This window comes from Camellia sinensis, chromosome 6 (genome assembly GCF_055761805.1).
Source record: "Camellia sinensis isolate YWXY chromosome 6, ASM5576180v1, whole genome shotgun sequence".
Classification (NCBI taxonomy): Eukaryota; Viridiplantae; Streptophyta; class Magnoliopsida; order Ericales; family Theaceae; genus Camellia; species Camellia sinensis.
Window position 1 is genome coordinate 167,817,760 of NC_138966.1, and position 23,105 is coordinate 167,840,864.

Sequence of the window (23,105 nt, forward strand, 5' to 3'; positions counted from 1 at the left end):
ATATTTGTTTGAACTTGAGAACGTGCACACACGCTGTATTGTCACCAATTCTGAATGCTTTTCAAAACTGGTATATTTAGCTTTGCTTCGCAATTGTTTGTCTGAAAACAGGGAGATTCCCATACCGTCCGGGGGTATGGGAACATCACTGCCCGAGATTGGTACGTTGAGCTACCCGATGCAGTCCGTCGCATTGTTGACCTGGATTTGGCGCATTCTGCAGAGGACTATCCAGACTAACCACGAGCAGGCCTCTCCTCGCCGCTCTGGCGGAGAGGTGGTGGGACACCACCGGTTCATTCCACTTCTCTGCTACGGGAGACATGACGATGACTCCCTACGACTTCTCGATGCTCACTGGTATCGGGGTAGGGGTGATTCGATCCCCTTTGATACTGACATGGGCGAGTGGGAGGCCGCTCAGACATATTTGCTTGGCGAGGTGCCACCTCTCGCACGTCCAGGCTTCGTCCGATATTCCTGGTTCGAGGTCCAGTTCAGGGTCCAGCCAGCTTTGGTCGAGGAGGCTCCGATGTCTCAGGAGGAGGTGGAGCGATACACCCGCGACTTTCTGATGTTTTTGTTAGGGACGACTATTTTCGCCGACCGGGCGAATACCGTGCCCCTCTGCTTGCTCAGTGCTTTAGTGGATGTCACACGGATCCTGCGCTATGATTAGGGTGGCGCCGCTCTGGCTACACTTTATGGCTACATGAGCTCAGCTTCCCGTGGCAGCGGACGGTTGCTCGGGGGTTATTGGCGCGCTTGGGAGGTACGTTTCCTTTTTCTTCTCCATATTTCATTTTTGCTTTCTATTATCTGTACTCTGTACACTGCACACACTGTGGTCTGTCTTACACTGACTGTATACTGTACACACGGCACACACATACTCTGCTTTACACTGACCGTACGCTGCTCAAACTGTACACTCTGCTCAATACACTGCACACGGCTCTGCTATCTCTGTTTTATTCCGTATTCTGCTTTATCTGATAAGCATACTGGTATTTATTCTGCAGTTGTGGGTCTACGCCTACTTCCCGAGACTCGCCCCCGTGCCAGATGCGGAGACCCCTCTCGTCATTCCATTTTCACGGCGTTTCGACGAGAGGTGCGTGCGGAGGCCTCGGGAGACGTTTAGCATCTTCCGCCGCTATTTTGACACCATCACTCCCGCAGAGGTATGTTTTACTTGTAGTTCGTTTAAGCTTCTCTTTGCACTGTATTGTCAATAATAGTAGATAACAATCTGTATTTCATTTTCAGATCACCTGGCAGCCTTGGGCTCCACTGCCAGCTGTGACTTAGGATCGGTTTGCTGGTGCAGAGGAGACTGCACGTTTCAGGATTTTGCTGGAGGGCCCAGTCTGTCGGGCTTGGTACTTGGGTGAACGTTTCTTATGCCAGACCCTGGGCTTGCCAGAGCAAATAGTTCCGGGTCCACCTCCTACCCACATGAGGGACACCGAGAGATTTACCGCCGAGGAGATGGCCGATTACACGATTGGCTGGGACGCGGAGGATTTCAAGGGCGAGGGCGACTATAGAGAGTACGTGCAGACGTACATTATGCGGCCTCTGAGCGGTGGTCGTCGAGTTGAGAGAGAGAGGCCCGCGGTGCCGATAGCTAGGGTAGGAGCGGGGGCTGGGACAGGAGCATCGGGGAGAGCTCGGGTCCGCAGCAGGGGTAGAGTTCAGAGAGGGCGGGGGGCTGGCTGGCCTGCACTACCCGCTTTACTGACATACAGAGGGCAGGGTGGGGTGACCTACCAGATTCCCTTTGCTCCCCCTCCGGCTGACCACGAGTTGGTCGGTTTCCATGACTTACCTCCGGTATGTATTACTACATTTTATGCATCTTGTATTGGTATTTCATTTTAGTTTATTTGATATTCCGTAGAATACTGATGCATCTGATACTTTTGCAGGCTTCTTCCGAGTACACTCGGCAGTCCTTGGAGCTGAATGCCTCCATGATGGGGATGTTACAGCGGACTTTCAACCTCCTGACCCTCTATAGTATTCCGATATGTTCTTCTGATCACGGTCTCAAACCATACACAAATTATTTCACATACCTGATGTACAACACAACACTGGATACACTGCCCACGGCACTCATACACTATACTCATACACCGCATTCTGTACTGATAAACTGCCCACAATATTTGCACATTGCGTTCATACATTGCATTCTGCACGGATAAACTACTCACAGTATTCACACACTGTACTCATACACTGCATTTTGTACTGATAAACTGCTCACAGTATTCACACACTACACTCATACACTGCATTCTGCACTGATAAACTGCATTCTTTATCATACTAATGCGTTTGCCGTTTGTGCTTTTCAGCCTCCCTTCCAGATTCCTACTGTAGGAGGCGCCCCAGCTGGACCTTCTGTTCCTATCGGAGGGGATGGCAGGGTATACCCCCGCACCAAGGCAGGACGCACTCACGTCGGGAGTAGCTCGCGGACTCCAGTCCTTGATGACGATGACGAGGAGTTGGAGGTAGAGTCGTTGGAGGAGGAGACCGGAGACGGCTCGGACTCGGATGGCAGTGCTGATGATGACGCTCTTGGACCTTCGTCCAGGAAGAGGATGAGGACGGACCCCTAGACCCGAGGCCTTTTGACATATCCATATTTTTGCTGTTTTTCTCCTTTTTCCCTTTTTTGTATTTTCTTCTTGTTGGTAGCTAGAGTACTTTGTACTGCCGCAGGCAGATTTTGTTTTCTTCGAAATTTTGTATTTGAAAAGATGATGAAATGAAGTAAACTTTTTATCTGAAAAAGTGTTATATTTGTACATTTCATACTCTGCATCGCATTGCATCATGTTACACTTCAATGTAAATGGGATTGATCTCCTGTCTGAAAATCAAACACTTGCATTGTAATAATTAGGTAACGAACCAGCCAACAGCGAAACAAACCATATGAACTACTACTCAGCCCGAACACTCGGCTTATACTCTACTGGGGATTAGTCTGCATACAGCTTATAACACAGCGTTTGGTTCATTTTGCACATAGCGGATCCTGAACAATCAGCCCATTTTTGACAAAACGGATTATGAAGGTTGAATCTGCTGAAGTCGAAGCACACTTAGATGCCCCAAATTGTCCCCTTCTCTTTTTTGCTTCGCATAGTTGTGGAGAATGGCACAGCACTCTGAGCATAGACGATTCGAGAAAAGGGTTTTTAACCAGGTATTGAGCCTACGACCGAACATAGCGAAAATGATTCAACGAAAGGTACATGACCTAAACACCTCGAGTAACGCTAAAAGTTGAGGGAAAACAAAACAAAAGACACGACACACAGACGCGTTACAAAAAGAAATGAGAGACCTCAGAAGTCGCGAGGAGCCAGTTTCTTCGGGTATTTCTTCCCACCCTTCCTGATTTGTGATCCTCACATCACTCGGCCCTTAGGCTCGATTTTTCTCTTAAAACCATTTTGCTCACTTTTCTCTCAGTGCGCATCTCTCTATTCTTTACTCTCTCATTTTTCATCCCTCCCTAGATATGGTCGGTGGATAAACAAGAGGTTATGGGTTCATGCCCAACATTATCAGCTCACGGCTATTTCCTTTGGTGACATCTCGTCGGTGCCTCGGATAAGAGAGTGGAATGTTTTGATCCATTCCAGTGCCTCGCACTTGACTTGATACCTTGTTGCTTGGAGGTTGAGAGAGCTTTCAGCCCTTTAATGACAGTTTCAGTTATGCCCTTCTTGGCAAGTATGTTGGCGATGGGGGAAAGACAGGAAGCCTGACCCAGTTGTGCCCCTATTTCATCATTTTGACCATTTTTTGGTTTTGGTTTTCTTAAAACAATTTTGACCAAAATGAGAGTTAGATTAACATGCTTGTGCAACTTTTGATTTAAAATCATGCAAGTTCGGCTGTAAGCACTGAAAATTTTCCTTCTCTGGGTCCAAGAAAATGGTTGGGTTTTGGAAAATGAAATAATTTTCGAGAAAACAGTCAACCTCAGTAAAAATTTTCAAAAACTATTTTTGCAAACAGTCAATGCTCAACGAGCATGGAACTTACCCTCGAGATGCGCAACCTTGGATCGGAGGCAATGGAAAATTGCCCCTGGCTTGGAAGGGGTGCTGCACGGCAATGGGAAGTTGCCCCTGGTTTGAACGGTGACTTATGGCAACTGAAAGTTGCCCCTTGTCTGAATGGATAATGCCGCAGCATGTTGTAAACAGTCCTCATCAGTGATGATCACGACTGAACTCTTGGATACAGAGAAGACGAAGATGGCCAAAACCAATATATGGACACAGTCACTTTGAAAGTGTTGGTGGTTGGACTTCAGGATGAAGTTGCCTACGTATCCCAAAAATGGGAATCAAGCCTTAAGTAGTTCCGGCTAAGGTACACTCGGGTATTTTAACCTTCACCTTTTAGGCTCTAACTTTTGCCAAGGTGCCCGATGCGGGTTTTCGACCTTGCGAGCTTTTCTTTCTTTTTTCTTTCTTTCCTTTCTTTTTTTTCTTTTTTTCTATATTTTCTTTTCTTTTTTTTGTATATATTTTTTTTCTTTTTTTTTTTCTCTCTTTTTTGTATATATTTTCTTTTGCTCTAACTTTTGCTTGGGTCGCCCTTCCGGGTTTTCGGCCTAGCGAGCCGCTCAAAGGGTAAAAGTGTAACAAGTCCATGCCAAATGATTTTAGGGCTTTGAAGCCATCCGTATCCAGGAGAGTGGCTATTGCATTGACTTACTGAAGGACCCATCTTCGGCTCTTCGAGCAAATTGGACATTTTTGCCCCTAGTTTGGAGGGGTGCTTCTGTTCTAGCTTTACAGGCCTCTTCTGATGAGATCTGATCTTCTTGATCTGACTTTGATGCCTCTCGTTTGAGGGCTGCTTCCAATCTGGCCACATAGGCCTCTCTTGATGGTCGATCGTTGAACACTCCGAATTGTGGTTCAAGGCTTTAAAACAAGGGCTCGAGTTTTGAGGCTAAGAGCAATCCTAAGCTGCACAATCTCAAGAGTGATTCCACACAGGTCTTCGCAGGACTACGTAAAACATTTTGTTTTTGAAAGTTTTTAAAGAAGCGACAAATCGCTCGTACTGAAGATAGTGTGGAACCAGTATGGATCAAGCCAGGGTCCTTCTCAGTACTCATGCTGACAAGCATGATTCCAATCATTAAGGGCTTAGCACGCGTCTCTTTCTCTCAATTTGATCAAAGTTTGCAAAACCTGAGGAATTCCTTCCTCTTTGTTTTCACTGCAATGCTAAAAAAGTTTTGAAAAACTTAGGTCAATATAATGATTTTCAGGGCATAAGAGAACAGGTGGAATGTACTGCTGTTCCATTCAAGTCCCCTGGCACAACTAATCCAGAATAGTAGTAAGCATGGAAACATGATAGCCGCAGCTATTTCATTCAGATTCCGTGGTTGCAACTGGCTCTATAACAGAGACAGACTCAAAAGAAAGCAAAAGGGGAATTTACAAAACAAAATGGTGTTCGAGGCAACAGCTTCGGAATCACCCGACATTCTATACAAAGGAGACTGACTCGTTATAACAAGACAGACCAATAAGCAAAAGGACTGACTCAAAACAACGAGACAGACTCAAAACAAAATAAAAGACTGACTCAACACCCAAGTCAGAATTTGTAAAACTAGCATTCGCAGATGCTCCAAAAATGTGTGCCAGACGTCACATCCAAAATACGCCGAGCACCGCCCGCAGGTGGTCTAACCCCTGATCACAAATTTGCAATATCCTTGAAGTCCAATAGCTCAGTGGTAACAAACTTTGCAGAGGTAGGCGGGAGGATGACTTCATTGTCGATCAAATCTTGCACTTCATGACGAAGGCGGAAACAACCATCGGTACTGTGACCGGACTGTTGGTGGTACGCGCAGTACAAGGTAGCATCATGCGAGAGACGGAGATTCTTCGGGAGGGGCCGAGGCTTGAGGAGTTTAAGATGTCCCTTTTTAGCCAATATTTGAAATACCCTAGACAAAGGCATGTAGAGGGCATGAAAGACTCTGCGCCCTCGAGGCAGGTACTTTGAAGTCTGAGGGTTCTTGCTAGACGCACTAGCGAAAGGGTCGGCAGGCACTGCCTTGGCTTTCTGATCTTTCCCAGGTGCAGGGTTGGGAGTAGAAGGAACTGTTCTGGCATGACGGGGCCTATCCCGATTTTCCGTCCGGCTTGAACTGCCTTCGGTTGGGGTGGGGAAAGCATCATCCACAGCTTTAGTCATGACTACAAATACTTGTTGCTTCTTCATTCCCCCGGCTTTCAGAGCCTCGACTGCCCACAGCAGTTGTTCGACAGGATAGTATTTGTTCCCACTTTGTTCTTACCTCTGGTCTCAGTCTGATTGGGGGTTTAGGTTGCTGTATCAGAGCGATGTCCGGCTGTTGCTGATACGTCGTTGCTGTAGCTGGAGGCAACCTCTGGTTGGCTGAGCTCGATCACAATCCGCCCCAGTAGCGGGGGTTCCTGCGGTATGAAATTCCCGGCATACGGTGCAGCTGGTGGCGAAGCCGTCATTCCATAAACTAGATCGGCCACGGATCTTTGGAGGTCGCCGATCATTTCCATTAATTCAAACGTGGTGGGTTCACGAGTCTGATATAACTGGGGAGTCCAGATCGGGTGTGCAGCAGGCGACCTGGGCGGATGCGGTACATCAACATCGGTCTCATCTTGCGAGATAATCCTTTGGTCTAATGCAGCTGCCATAACCACAATTTCCTCTGAGCTTTGGGTCGTCATAAGTCCGCTGATCTTGAATGGTGACTGATGGATCAAATATCTACCTTGCCTCAGCGGAGGAGAACACCGGCTATTCTGTACTAAATCTCCTGAACCTCCCTCCCCCCTGGAAAGAGAAAATACGCAGTATTTCGACCCAATCAGAACAGACACAAGTATAGCTGAATAACTGTACTCTACTACTGCTCACTGTTCCACAAAATCACTGCCCCAAAACTGAGTCTGATACCCGCAGATATAACTGATTCCCCAAAACACTGATACTGATGCCCTTAGGCCTGATACTCAAACTTGCAAACTGATATGTACGTTCCCTGTAGAGATGCACTCTAAAAGCACACAACAAGTAAAGAGAGCCAAAACACCCCTATGTTGGGGTAGGGTTTCCCTGTCCTATTTTCTCAGGAGCTAGGGTTTCACTATGCACGCAGCAGTTTTCAAACAACCTAACATCGGGTAAGCAACCTGTCCTAGTTTGGAATGGTCACTATGGGTGTAGAAACCCCATTTTTGACCGTCCTCAAGACTTGGACGTCACCGTTTGAACACCTGGTGATCATCCATGTTTGTGTTCGTTTGGAGTTCCCGGAAGTCCTGGCTACGCGCCTTGCCTCAGGATCTCCGAACTCGACCGTTTAGTGTCTGGTTTTGCCCCAGACACTTGTGTTTTGCCTTGGAGGGGCAGGGAATGCCTTGTGAGGCATCCTCACACATCACCGGCCATAGCCACAGGCCATCGGTTGGCGTTTTGTTGCAGTCGGCAATCTTTTTTGCCGGTCGGCACATTTTTTTGCCGGTCGGCACTCAATTTTGTCAAAATGGCATTTTTGAGGAGCCGACTACTGTTCATCTACTTTATGTAGATATTTTGTGCTAGCTGTGATAGCTGGCACCAACTCTGCTTCCCTCCATGGAGGGATTTCCCTCTAAGCAAGCTTGTTGTGTAAGCTTTGCAAGAGGGACTTCTATAAGAGGAGAGCTCTTCTCCTTGTTCTTGGTTAGCAAGTTTGAAGGCAAAAACCAGAGCTTATACATATAGATACACCCTCTCTCTATATTTCCCTCTCTCTCCTCCCTTGTGTGTGTTTCTTGGCCTAAAAGTGTGTTTTTACCTTGCTTTTGCACTAATACACATACTATTACACCTTGCTCCGAGATTGAGGGGCTTTGAGGGTTGATTCTTGAGTTTTTGGGCTGTTTTTGATCAAAAGAAAGGGCTGCATTGGCTGTTCTTGAGGTGTGCTTCAAGGGTGAGCACTTTGCTTTAGTTTCCCCAAACTTGCACTAGTCTTTTACCTATCTTGCTTGCTGATTTAGTTTTTGTGCATAACATAAAAAAGGCTTATATTTTCATGCTTAAGAACTTTCATTAAGGGTGTTTTGTGGTTTGAGTTCAAACTCACCCTCTTAGGCCTTATTTGGCCCTTTTGGTGTTTCCTTTGTGAGGCCTTGTTTGCTTGAGTGTTTTGGTCTCCTCACCACTGAAAACCAGTGGATTTTCAGTGGTGAGGAAGGTGGTTTGAAGTCTTGCATAGGGGAGGGACACCCCTCTCCCTTCATTGTCTTATTTCCTTGCATTTTGGCTTAAAGGGTAACATGCATGCTTGATTGATTTTGGCCCTTTTTCAGAGGTTTTTGGGTGTTTTTAGGTCACATGTAACCTATGTATTTGGTCGGATTCATGTCCTTTTGCATGCTTAACATACTTGCTTTATACTCCTCTATTTGGCCTAGAAATGCATCTTGTGTTTAGGCCATGATTCTTGCATGCGTTGGCTTAGTTCCATGAAGGTGTTGGCATTATTTTACCATGTTTAAGGCCTGTTGGCCATCTGTTTCAGTCATGCTTGCCTTATTTGGTGTCCTCTCTTTGTGTTTTGGCTTGTAAGTCTTGAGTATATTGGCCTCTAGCACGCATAGCTTAGACCATCCTCATGATTTAGCATCATTTAGGATCGTATTTCAGCCCATAAATCATGTTTGTATGTGTACATAAGTGACCTCTTTCATGCTTTGAGGGTATGCCTTAGATATGAGCTTTGGTGCATGCATCTCATTGGAGCCACTTTAGCTGCCATGTTAGTAGGTTTTGGGGTCTATTTTTGCTTGCTAAGTTTCTGTTTTGGCTTGTCCAATTCATGCCATGAGTGGTCATGTTGGTGGAAGTGAAGTGCCCCTTTTTGTGCCTTAACCTTAGGACCATTGGCTTGCTTGTTGGCATGAGTATTTGTCCACCTTTTTAGGCACTTTTGGCCACTATTTTGGGGTGGATCAAGGTCTGCCCCTTTATGGTTTAAGGCCCCATTGCATGCTTGTCTCATGTCCATTGCATGATTGCTTCATCAAGTGTTGAAATTTGTTGATCCTATTGCTTAGGTTGTCCATGTTTGCATCGCATTTGCATCTTGTATGCCTAACATTGCATACTTGCCATATTAGTTGCATGGCACTTGGCATGCTTTGCATTTTAATCCCATGTTGTATCTTTGAGTCATTGTTCCTATAACATGCATTGCATTACTTGGTTTGGGGTGTCAAACCAAGTGTGAGGGTTAAGGAGCGTTCATACTATAAGTGATGTAATGCGCCTTGACTCTCGGTCACCGGGGCCCTTGACTTCGGTATAATAGGGTCTGGGTCCTCATTTGTGTGGTTGCATGCATCTTTACATCAAGTGGCAAGCTTGATCCCTTGGGCTATCATGCACCATTGATGGCTCGAGGATCGAGGGCCATGCTTCCTTGAGTTCAAAGCATGATGGGAAACATGACCATGCTCACATGTGCCTGAAATCCCATGCCATACACTGTCTGTTCTCTGTTGCTGTCAAAACTGTCCTCTGCAGGAATATTCTGCCGACCGGCAGCATCCAATGCCGACCGGCCATTTGTGAATGGCCGATAACTCCAACAGCAGCCGATGGAAACTATACAGGGCCGGTGGGCATTTCCCCCAGCCGGTGGTATTCTGCGGCATTCAAGGAACCTGTCCCAGGACTTTGGCATTTTTCAGAGAAGCAGGGCAGTGTAAACAGAGGCAGCCTTGGTATGGTACGGACTTTCCGGGCAAGGCGGGTTCGAGCATGCATCATTCGCGCATCTCGAGGCGGAGGCTGTGGCCACCTTTCTCCTTTTTTTTGCATTCTTTCTATTAATTAAGTAGAAATTCTGTAATAATTAATGTATTTATTATTTGGACTGTAATATTCATTTGTACCCTCCGAGTGAGGGCAATTGTGTAATAAGTGTGCGTGAGTGGGTGTATGTCTTCCAACCCTACGTCATTCTTCCCTTTTATTTACCCGCTTTTGATGGTAGACTAGGGCATCTTTAAAATTAGCATACCTTATGCAATGCATGCGTGCATTCATACATTTGCCTTGCATGCACCGGGCTCGGCGCATCACGCTAACTGCATTTTTACTTCAATTTCAAATTGAATACGTGATAGTTGTAGCATTTCACATACCATGTTTAGGTTAGCCGAGCCTATCTAATTGCATCCTGTATGTGCTGCATTAGTCAATTTAACATGAACTAGGATCACGCATGTTTGCTAACCAGTTTATTGTTTTGGCTTGGAGTACGATGTAAGTATTTATGCTTTAGCATATCTCATGTGTGTGAATGCTATCATGACAGCATGCTTACCATGTGGCTAGATGCTTATGTGATAAACTGTTTGAATGCCTGTGGGTGAAGGTTGGATTTTCTGAGTTGGAAACACTCGTTGAAATCCGTGTTTTAGCCTACTTGCGAGTAGTAAATTCCAAAACATTTTTTCAAAACAAACGGATATGCAATGCTTATTTCCAAATTAGGCAATCTAGTCTATACTTGTTTGCTGTGCGCATAACATAGTAATTCTAGGCTAATAAATGGAATATGAACACATAATGTTTTCAAAAACGGATATCACGGTTAGTAGAGGCCGATCTTCGGATCGGGCGAGAGGTGGTGCTCATAGCTGACCTTCCCCAATCGTACCCTAGCTCCTGAGCCGAGGCAACTCTGGTGATGACGGACATGTGGCCTTTGGCACCGAGTCAGGGTTTCCTAAATTCCCCATTTTAAAATATTTAGGTGGCGACTCTGTATCTGGCAAAGCAGTCCATGTTTGGCACTTCTTTTTCAAAAATCTATTTTCTCAAAACGGCTTGCCGGATTTGGACTCTTTGGTTCCAGATTAAGAACCGTGATACAAAATCGAGTCCGAACTGTAGCGGGGTCCCTCGCAGGCTCGTCTACAATGGGTTTCGATATGCACTAGGTCGAATGGTCAAAAAAAGGGTGCCCCGGTAAAACTGGGGTTTGTGTTCCCATACTGTCAGAGCCCACAACCGGTCAGCCTTATGGCATGCTTTGACAAAGTCAAGCCTCCGGAAAACCGTTTAGGAATGGCAAATGGCAAACATGGTGTCTTAGGCGCACCAATGCACATGCAATGCAAAGAGACACATAAATGAAATCAAAACAGGATATCACGAGTTCGAGTCAAGCTCTCTAAATCCCCAGCGGAGTCGCCAGAAACTGTAGACGTCCCCGAACGCCCCAGGATGATGAAGTCCCGTTCTGTTCATATTGGGTTCACTACAGTTCAGGACTCTCAAATTGTCACGGTTCTTAATCTGAACCAAAGAGTCCAAATCTGGCAAATCGTTTTGGAAAACAGATTTTTAGAAAAGAAGTGCCAAACATGGACTGCTTTGCCAGATACAGAGTCGCCACCTAAATATTGTTTTATGGAAAATTTAAGAAACCCTGACTCGGTGCCAAAGGCCACATGTCCGTCATCACCAAAGTTGCCTCGGCTCGGGAGCTTGGGTACGATTGGGGAAGGTCAGCTATGAGCACCCCCTCTCGCCCGATCCGAAGATCGGCCTCTACTAATCGTGATATCCGTTTTTTGAAAACATTATGTGTTCTTGTTCCGGTTAATTAGCTAGAATTACTATGTGATGTGCACAACACAAAAGTATAGACTAGATCGCCTAATTTGGAACAAAGCATCGCACATCCGTTTGGTTGGAAAACGTTTTGCTACTCGCAAGTAGGCTGAAATACGAATTTTCAATGAGTTGTTCCAACTCAAAAAATCGAACCTTCACCCACAGGCATTCAGGCAATTTATAACACATAAGCATCTAGCCACATGGTAAGCATGCTATCATGTTAACATTCACACTCATGCGAAATGCTAAAGCATAAATACTTACATTGTACTCCAAGCCAAAACAAGAACATGTTGGCAATCGATGCATGATCCAAGTCCATGTTAAGTGCCTAATGCATCGCATACGGAATGTCACTAGACTAGGCTCGGCTAATCTAAGGATGACATGTGAAAATGCACAGATAGCATGTATTCAAGTTAGATTTGAAATACTTTATGCAGTTAGCGTGATGCGCCGAGCCCGATGCATACAAGATTAATGAATGATGTACGCATGCATAGCATAAGGTATGCTAAATTAAACGTGCCCTAGTACTAACCATCAAAAGCAGGTAAGTAAAATGGAGAAAGAAGTGGGGGTTTGGAGGACATGCACAGACGCACCCACACTTATTACAAATTTGCCCTCGCTCGGAGGGACCAAAAGAATAATACAATTTAGCTAACTCACAAACAAATTAAATATTACAGACCAAATAAATCAGCTAAGCAATTTAACTAATCTATTTAAGCAATAAACAGCGTCGGGAAGTGGGTCCAATGCAATGCACGCTCGGTCCTGCTCGGAAGTCTACTGCCATGCACAAGATGCCTCTGCTTTGGCTGTTTTACTCCTCTGAAGACTACACAAGTCTCAGGGTTGCTACTCTGAATTCTGGGAACACCACCGGCTGAGGGAAATGATCATCGGCCACGAATAATGGGCATCGGCTGCCTCTCTATCCATCGGCCACAAATAGATGGCCGGTCGGCACTAAACACTGCCGGTCGGCTAATTATTCCTGCTGAAACCTACAGTCGACAGCAGCAGAGGACAAGGCATAGCATGGCAATGTATTTCAAGCAAATGTATGCACCAATCACGCCCCTTTATCATGTGTATGACTCAAAGGGACATGGTCTTCGATTCTCGGACCACCAATCGCGCATTTCTATGCATGATGGCCCAAAGAATCAAGTGTGCATCTTGATATGGAATGCAATGCACATAATCAAACAAATTGAACTCAACCTCTATCATACTCACTTCAAGAGGTCAAGCATGCATACTCATGCAATGCAATCCTAAGCATGTGAACTAGCATACAACATGGCAATGCAGTGTGAATATGCAAGTATGCAAGCGAACATACAAGGTGAGCACACAATCAAGCAAAGGGGATGGACTCAAACTAATTTAGGATGGCTCGCAAGCATGCCAAAATCAGTGACCAAAGTGCTCAAACATGAGGGCCAACACACACACACACATACACATGTACATGTTAATGGGCCAACACTTAAACATCAAAAGGCAATTCTCAAGCACACTTGAAAGAGACTAAACATGGACTAAGGGCATGCAATGTAAGCTCTGAAAACCATGCTAATAATGGTGCCAAACCAACTTAAACACGACAAACATAGCGTACAATTGGTCCAAGTACTTGAGGCAAGTCAAGGAGACTTAAACCATGGCTAAGCCAACCAAGCCTCATAAGGCCAAGAGGGCTTAAAACAGGTTCATGGTAGACCTAAACCATGCGAAGGGAACACCTAGATGGCATCTAAGTGGCTTAAACATGGAATCATGTAAAAGAGGCCAAACATGGAGCATACAACACAAGCTTTTAAGGCATCAAAGGCATGCATGCAAGCATGTTACGAAAACTGAAATAGCATGGTAAGTGGTTCCAAACCACTGAAAATGATGCAAGCAACGCATACTCCAAACTCACACACTTGAGGCTAACAATCCAAGATGCAAAGGGACTATGCAATGCATGTCTTGGTCGACCAAAGCAGTCAAGGACAAACCTTAAGCATGGCGAAACAAACATAAAAGCGTCACAAAGCTAGGCCTAAACATGCTTGAATAAGGGCTCAAAGCATAGGACATGTTAAGGCTAAAACAAGGCATTACAAGGCATGTATGCTAAGCAAGCATGATGTACCAAAACCAACATGCAACAATGCTATATTATGACATAATAAGCATGAAAATTAGTCAAGGCATGGTCAATACACACTCAAACTATATGCTCCCTCGAGAGGCTAAAAAGGCCCTTTTCAAGGACAACAAGGAGAGGGGGTGGCCCTCTCCTTCCTAGGACCTCAAGGCACCATCCTCACCTCTGAAATCCCTCAAGATTTCAGTGGTGAGGAGGCCCAAACACAAAGGTCCCGGAGTTCAACCAAAATGGCACAAAACAAAGGCCAAACAAGCCTTAAGAGGGGTCAAACAACCTCAAAGCTTAGAGCACTCTTAAACAACTATTTAGAGGGCCCAAAAACAGAAATTTTATGTGTTATACACCAAGTCTAAAAATAGTTGCAAGATAGTCAAAAAGAGTATGCAAGAATGGGGTAAAAAGGGACAAAAATCTTACCCTCGTAGACCTTCTTCGAAAATGGTGGACCAGTTGCTTCTTTGAGCTCAAATTAGTCCAAAAACTTCAAGGAAAGACCTCTGGTGCCTCAGCCACTAAGAAAAGGTGTGATAGTGGGTGTTTGTGCACAAAAATGAGACCAAAACATACACTAAAACACAAGAGAGAGAGAGAGGTATAGAGATAAAGGATATATGTAAACCCTAACCCTAAAACTCAAGCTCTCAAAAAAGTTGTCTAAGTTGCTTCTCCCCCCTTTTTTCTTTGTGTATCTCTCTTTGTATCTTGTGAGAGAGCTTGATTGATATAGAAATATCAATCTGCAGCTCCTCAGAACTCCCACGTCCAGGCATGGGCTGAGGTATGGCCTTAAATGACAGCTGCTAGTTGTCTGTAGGGATATCTGTTGAAAAACACATTTGGCCAACCGGCCATAAATTTGGCCGACCGGCATTCAAAATGGCCGACCGGTCATCATACTTAGCCGATGGCAACAAAACACAGCCAGTGGCCTCAAGCCATGGCTGGTGGAGTGTGAGGATGTCCCACAAGGCATTCCCTGCCCTCCAAAGCAAAAAACACAAGTGTTTGGTGCAAAACCAAACACCAAAATAGTCGAGTCGAGAGATCTTGAGGCAAGGCGCGTAGCCGAGGCCTCCGAGAACTCAAGACAAACACAAACAAGGATGATCACCAAGTGTTCAAACGGTGACGTCCAAGTCTTGAGGACGGTCAAAAATGGGGTGTCTACAGTATTGCATGCTTGTAGTGTAATTGTCCTCATAGGTTTGGTGGTCTAGGCCTTAGCCACTATCCTATTTGAGTTGATAGCATTTATTTATGGCTTTCTATACTTGTTTTCACCCTTAATCACTTATGCAACCTTCCTCCTTTCTTGGCTTTGGCTTTTGCTTTGCTTTGAAAGATGGTTCAAACTAGTTGCTTGTTTAAAGCATGAGATTAAGGTCTTATGCTTAATGATTTAATCCCTTTGGGGATTCATTACCAATGGCACGAAACTTCTGTCATGTCTAAAACAACTTGTGGTTTGATGCTTCTTTCCATTAAAGGACTTAAAGCTCAGCTTTGGACTTAATGAATTAAAGAATAGAAAGGTAATTAAAAGGGAATAATAAAATTTGGACTGAAATAGTGCAAGATAATAACTTGGTTTAGGTTCAATCGGACGTTAATTGAACCGTTAAGTCTTGAGTCGTTTCATACTTGTTAGTGATGTAAACGGTTCAAGAGTCATTGTTAACCACTTCTCTTGATCAATCCATGATAGGGAGAAGGTTTGAGAGTCTTTATTTGTTGCATTTATTGAACTTGCACACTTTGGTTCATAGGCCATCATGTAATGAAATTGCATTGATTGATGGTTTGTGAATCACATTTTGCCACTCCTTTGAGCTGTTTGATGATAAGGAGGAGTAAGTTATGTAGACAACCCTTGAGAATACCCTGTGTTTGCTCTGTTTGTTCTCTGTTGTAGTAGGAAAAACCAGCCATCATTGGTCGGCAAGCCACTGTCGGTGGCTGGCAGGCCACTAGTTGGGGATAGCAGACCATCATTTGTGGCTGGCAGGTCACCACTTCTAGCCTGTTGGCCACCTTTGCAAAATTCAGCAGTAGCTTTTTGAAATGAAACAGAATTGGTTTTGAGGTGAAAAAAACAGGGCAAGTGTTCTACTGTGCAACAGAGGCATCTAGTAGCAGAAACAGTGGCCTTTTCTGGTGGAAGTCCGCGCTCATGCATGAGCATTCCTCGTTTCCTGAGGCGGAGTGATTAGAGTAGTTAATTTAGTTACTTCATGTTTGAATTAATTAATTAGCTAAATTAGAATTTTGTAATTAATTAATTAGTGTAATTAGTTAGTTAGTTCCAATTTGTAATAATTAGCTAGAATAGTTAATTAGTTGTGATGTTGTAATAACTAGCTAGAATAATGAGTATCATTCGATTTGTAATACTTAGTTAATTCGTTTTATAATAGCTAGTTAATTAGCTTAGCTAGTTAGTTTATTTGGACCCTCATGCACGAGGGCAAGCAGTTGTAATAATGTGTATGTCTTCCAACCTCATGTATTTCTCCCTTTTATTTACTTGCTTACGATAGTTAGTTTAGGGTATCATGTTTCGTTTAGCATCTCTCATGTCTTGCATTCATTGTCGTGCATGCACCGAGCCTCGGTTCATTATTCTAACTTGCATCATTGTTTAAATACTTCTTTGAATACGTGCTTAGACCACATGCTATCAAATTGATTCATATGCCATATTAGTAGCCGAGCCTAGTAATTGCATATTGCATATGTTGCATTAGTCATGTTGTATTAGTTAGAGCATACATTTTCCTAACTTTTTTCTTTTTAGCTTGCCTTGGAGTACTAGGTGAGCATTTTATTGCTTTAGCATAATTGCATGAGTGTGATTGTTGTCATATCTAGCATGCTTGCCATGAGGCTAAGTGCTTATCTGATAAATTGTTTGAATGTCTATGGATGAAGGCTTTTTGCTTGAATTGGAATAATTTAAGTAATGTTCATTATGCGATCACTTTTTCAAGTGGTACATATTCGAAACAATTTTCAAACACGAACATGAAATCAGATGTTCCAATTTTTTGCAAGTTAGTCTATACTTGTGTGTGTGCGTATCACATAGTAATGCTAGCCTAATAACCAGAACAAGAGCATATAATGTAAATAAGATTCACATCATGATTAGTAGAGACCGATCTTTGATCGAGCGAGCGGGGGTGCTCAATTCATAACCTTCCCCTCTCGTACCCAAGTTCCTAAATTTTGGTGACGACGGACACGTGGCCTTTGCCACGAGTCATGGGTTTCCTAAATTTTCCAAAAATTTAGGTGGCGACTCTGTATCTGGTAAAATAGTCAATTTTTTGTCAATTTGATTCAAAATCAATTTTCCAAAAGATTTGCCAGATTTGGACTCTTTGGTGTTTATCTATTTCATATTGCACTTGTGAGATCAGATTCAAAACTACGGGAGTCCGATACTGTAGGGCCTATTCGTCTTCCAAAAGGGGGCGCGAAAAAGTCGAGCTACAATTTCTGGCAACTTTTCTGGGGAAAGTAGAGAGCTTGACTTGAAATTCATGATATGAAATTTTATCTACACTTATATGTTTCTTTGCATTGCATTTGCATTGGTTTTCTTAAGTCACTGTGTTTGCCATCTGCTATTCCTAGACGGTTTACCGGAGGCTTGCCCAAAAGCTTGCCAAAAGGCTGATCGGTCGTGGGCTCTGCCATGTTGGGTGCACAACCCTTGGATCTAGACTACCGTTGTACCGTTTGATCCTCTTTTCACTTCTCGGTGTTAGGTGTGAGTGGTATGTTAGGTAGTCCTGCTGAGGTACCTTTTTTGACCATTCGGCCTAGTTGCATATAGAAAACCTTTAGAAACTGTTCCAAACTAGGACAGGATGCTTATCCGAAATGCAAGATTGCGTGAAACTTCTTTGCTTGAATAGTAAACCCTAGTTTTTGACAAAACTAGGACAGGGTAACCCTACCCCCTCATAGGGGTGTTTTGGCTCTCACTTAACTAGTATGTGCTTTACAGTGAACTGTACAGGAATGTGCATAACAGTTGCAAGTTGGGTGTTTGTTTTGGGGGCAGAATTCAGTATGGAGTGCAGTTCTACAACTTTGATCATATCTGTGTTGATAACATCATTAGTTGAGGTGTTGTGCGGTTTCTGATTACTGTTTTCTTTTTGCTTTATTTCTCCCCAAGTACTCTGGACCAGCGTTAGAAGGCTTTGTAAAGCCGGGGTTCTTGTTCGGGGACAGCCCGTGTTTACCTCACTCCCACCGGTTACAAGATGGATGAGAGTCAGACAGAGTTCGCCGGCCCAGTTTTGACAACAGTCGCCCCTCAATCCGCCCGTATCCAGTTAGGTTCAGGGATAGTCTTCTACTTCTGGTCTGGCACGAGATCACTCGCCTATTCCAATGACACAGTATCCCTCAGTTAGTACGGAAGAATTGATACATCATCTACAACAAACAGTTGAAACCCTACAGCAAGATACGACCCATCAAGCAGAGGTCACGGCCCATCAGGCCGAAGTAATAAACAGATTACAACAACAACAACCACAGCAGGCTGCGGCTTCTGCATCCCATACACCTCCCACGGGTATCCCAACACCCGGAGCTACCACTCATACTGCCAAGTCCAAGAGAATCAGGGCAATCCAGCAGAACCAATCCCAGTACAAGCCTCCAAAGCACCCATGTATCAAACTGAAGCTCCGTTTGAGTTTGAGGTTGACCCAACTGTACTCAAGGTCAACAAACTAGAAAAGCTATTCAAAAGGACACAATGGGTCAACTCTATCTCGGACATGGAGGACGGGCATACCGATTCTGCAGTAACATTGCCAGATTGATTCAAAATGCCTCACATCGATCGATTTGACGGCTCCGGAGATCTAATTGTTCACCTTCGGCTGTTTTCGGATGTCTTGCGGCCGATGGACCAGACTAGATTACGAAAGCTGTCTCTCTTTGGCCGGACCATGTCGGGTGTGGTAGCCGAATAAAAGCAGACGCAGATAGGTAATGTATATTTTCCCTATCGATGTATAGTATGCACTCGGCCTCGGCCTGACATTTCAGATACTGAATAAGTTGAGTAGGGGGCCGATTAAAAGTTAGAATACGGCATAATGAGGGCCCGAGTACATAAGTACATGACAGATCAAGAGCGGGCCCTGCCTAGAAAACCAGGAACGTGTATAAATAGAAGAACGACGAACAAGAAGAGGTATGTAAAAATTAGTACGCTTAACTTAAGACACACACAACACCCCCGACCGGAGTGTTCATTCTATTTCAGGCTACCAGCTGAGGATCTCGTGCGTCCCATTGGATCCAAAGAGTATTTCCAAACTACCTTCCCCACAATTGGCACCGTCTGTGGGAATACTCAACTACATCCATGGCGGGCACTACAGAAGATCCTCCGATAATCGCTGACGAAACTACACCGAGAGATGATCTCACCCTAACAAACATGCTGGGACCAGAGACTATCGCTGCAAGACGCGCCTTGAACTTCGACTCACCCTCGACTTCGGTGTGAGCCAAAGACTATCGGTGTGGGCCAAACGTAGATCATCACCTTCAGCATGATCTGCGTTTGGCCTACACTGATAAAGATTGGGGCGAGTACCTTTCGGACAACATGTGGTATGCTGAAGAAATAGACTACATGATAAGAAGTGAGCGGTATTTTAAGCCGCCATACCTAGATCAAGTGGTGGCGTCTGGAAAAGACAGAGAGGCTGAGAAACAGAAAGAGAAATAGCTGGAAAAGGAGGCAGTGCTGAAACAACTCAAGAAAATTCAGGCTGACATCTCGATTTGGGGTCTTCTTATGGCCTCCCAGGTACACCGACAAGTAGTGTTGTCGGCAATGGACAAGGCTAAATTGTCCATTGATACTATGCCTGAACAGCTTGCGGGATTGGTCTTCCCAATTGGTTCCAAACCAACTCTAACCTTCTTTGACAAAGAACTATCGCCGGAAGGCTCAACCCACAACAAGTCGTTGTACATATCTGTAGAGTGCATGGAGAAATGGGTGCCGGTGGTGTTGATAGATACTGGTTCGGCCATCAATGTTTGTCCTTCTCGTACCACCTATGCAATTGGCCTTAAACCAGCGGACTTTGTTCCCACAGCCCAAGTAATTTGGGTATATGATAATATAAGTAGAGAGGTTATAGGCACGGTGCATATTAGAGTCTAGGTAGGCCCAGCTGAGCAAGATGTCGAGTTTCATGTCCTGGACGTGCCGGTTACCTTCAATTTACTGTTAGGGAGGCCCTGGTTGCATCATGTAAAAGCCGTCTCCTCTACTCTCCACCAAATATTGAAGTACCCTCATGAGAGAGGAGTGGCGATTGTTTTTGAGAATTCATCCATCCATCCACCACCAGAGGTAACTACACTAGTGTTGGAAATCACCCATGGCGAGGAAGATGTATTCCTCTCAAGGTTCACTTTTGCTGAAGCTCGGGTGGTGCAAACCATTCTAGCCGCAGACGAAGGCATATACGTCAATGCCCAGTCTATCCATTTCATGAACAAGCTGCAGCATGTTCCTGGCATGGGACTTGGAAGAAGTGGTCAGAAAGGCATTGTGGCACTGACAAATGTGCCACACAACCCACATGCCTTTGGACTGGGCTATGTGCCCGCCAAAGAGGACTGGATCAGGAAGAGGGAAGAGAGATGAAAGGTAGAGCCATGGCTAAGCAGGCCGGAAAACGTTATGAGCTCAATCATAGGCCAATCCGGAGGACACTGAATGGTCGCTTTGTTCGGGAGGGAGAAGATTTCCCCTTTTGTGGCTTTCCCGAGCCTTGGGTGAATTCCTCTAATCAGCGTGTCCCTAGGTTTGAGATCTTTTTTGAACTGTAGCTACAAAACAATGATGAGAAGGAAAAGGCTGAGCCAAACATCAAAACTGAACAGAGCATGGAAAGTGACTCAGACAATGGCGAACTCGGAGTAGGGACAGCACTGGCTAGTCTCCTGACAAATCCTGCGGCTGACTCAAAAAACTTGGGGGATAACCTTACTATCTCCATGATCAGGGAGGAACCAGGTGTGAACCCATCCAGTAGCATTTTGGATGCATCAGAGGAACCATCTCTTATCTAGTAGCTGGAGGAAGGCTATTTGTCCAATTCTGAGTCGGGTGATGAGCTAGAATCTGATTCCACTGAGTCTGTAAGGTCGGGATCAGATTCTAGTTCTTCTGAGTCTGAGTTTGGTATTTTTGAGGGTGGTAACTTGGATACCAAAATCCTGTCTAGGTCTTTATTAAGCTTTTCTTTTGAGTCTGCAACCGAAGATTTGGACCTTTTGAATGAAACCTCTACGGATTCTGTGTACTTCTTTGTGTCATTGATTTATTGTACTGACTAGAATGTTTAGAATTTTAATGAAAACGAAGGGGAGGAAATTCCCCTGGCTTTGAAAAACTTGATTAATTGGGAGAAAGAGAGGTTTACTAAACCCTGTGTTGATGAAATCATTGCTATTAATGTGGATACTGAGAAGGATCCGTATCTGGTCCAGATCGGGTCCACATTGTCTTTGGAGGAGCATGAGCACTTAGTCGCTTTGTTAAAAGATTTCAAAGATGTTTTCGCATGGTCCTAGAAGACATGCCTGGAATCGATCCTGAGATTGTACAGCATCGGATCCCTCTTGACCCTGAGGCCTGACCGATCAAGTAGAAGTTGCGTAGAATCTATCCAGATTGGGCACTAAAAATCAAGGAAGAGGTCACCAAGCAGATCAAGGCAGGATTCTTGTGAGTATCTAAGTATCCGACTTGGTTGGCTAACATTGTCCCAATGCCGAAAAGAGATTGTAGAATCCTGGTGTGTGTAGACTTCCGGGACCTGAATAAAGCCAGTCTGAAGAATGACTTTCCTCTGCTACACATTGATGAGTAAGTGGACTTCACTGCGGGCCATATATTGATATCGTTTATGGACGGATTTTCCGGGTACAACCAGATTCTGATGGCACCCGAGGACAGAGAGAAGACCGCATTCACTACGCTGTGGGGTACCTACTGCTACTGGGTTATGCCATTTGGTCTAAAAAATGTTGGAGCAACCTATCAGAGGGTTGCGGCCACCATTCTACATGATATGATCCACAAAGAGGTGGAGGTGTACGTGGACGACATGATTGTCAAGTCCAAAGAAAGAGAGGGCCATTACACCACCTTGAAGAAATTCTTTCAACGGATCAGGGAATACAGATTGAGGTTAAACACGCAGAAATGCACCTTAGGCGTAACGACAGGAAAAATACTGGGCTTTTTTATCACACAGAGGGGCATTGAAGTAGATCCTTCCAAAATCAAGGCCATCCTAGAAATGCCACCACCGAGGATTGAAAAGGAGGTGCGAGGCTTTCTAGGTAAAGTACAATTCATAAGATGGTTTATTTCTAAATTAACCTTGACTTGTGAACCACTATTTGGTCTCCTGAAGAAAGGGAAGAAATTCTGATAGGATGATCGATGTCAATTTGCCTTTGAGCAGGTTAAGCAGTACCTCCAGAATCCGCCTATGTTGTCACTGCTAGAGCAAGGGAAGCCTTTGATTTTGTATCTATCAGTAATAGACACGACCATGGGATGCATGCTCGCTTAAGAATCTGAAGATAGGGTAGAGAAAGCCATCTAAAGATAGGGTAAGAAAATGCTGGATTATGAGACTCGCTATACTCCATTGGAGAAAGCTTGCCTAACCTTGGTATGGGCTACCCGGAAGTTAAGGCACTACTTGTTAGCTCAGTTTGTAATCTTGGTTTCAAGATTAGATCCCATCAAATATCTCTTTGAGAAACCAGCATTTATGGATAGGCTAGCCCATTGGTTGCTTTTTCTCTCCGAATTTGATCTCAAATATGTCACCCGTAAGTCGGTTAAGGGAAGAGCTGTAGTGGAGTTTCTGGCAGATCACCCGGTAGAAGGAGATGAAGTGGTGGAATACTTGTTTCCAGATGAAGCCATTCTGCAGTTAAAGAGGAAACTTGGATGATGTACTTTGACGGAGCCTCCAATCAATACAGTTATGGGATAGGTGTGTTGCTGATAGCACCTGACGAGTCCCATATACCTTTAGCCTTCAAACTCTGATTCAAGGTATCCAACAACGAAGCAGAATATGAAGCACGCATTGTTGGCTTGAAAGCCGCTCTAGAACTAAGG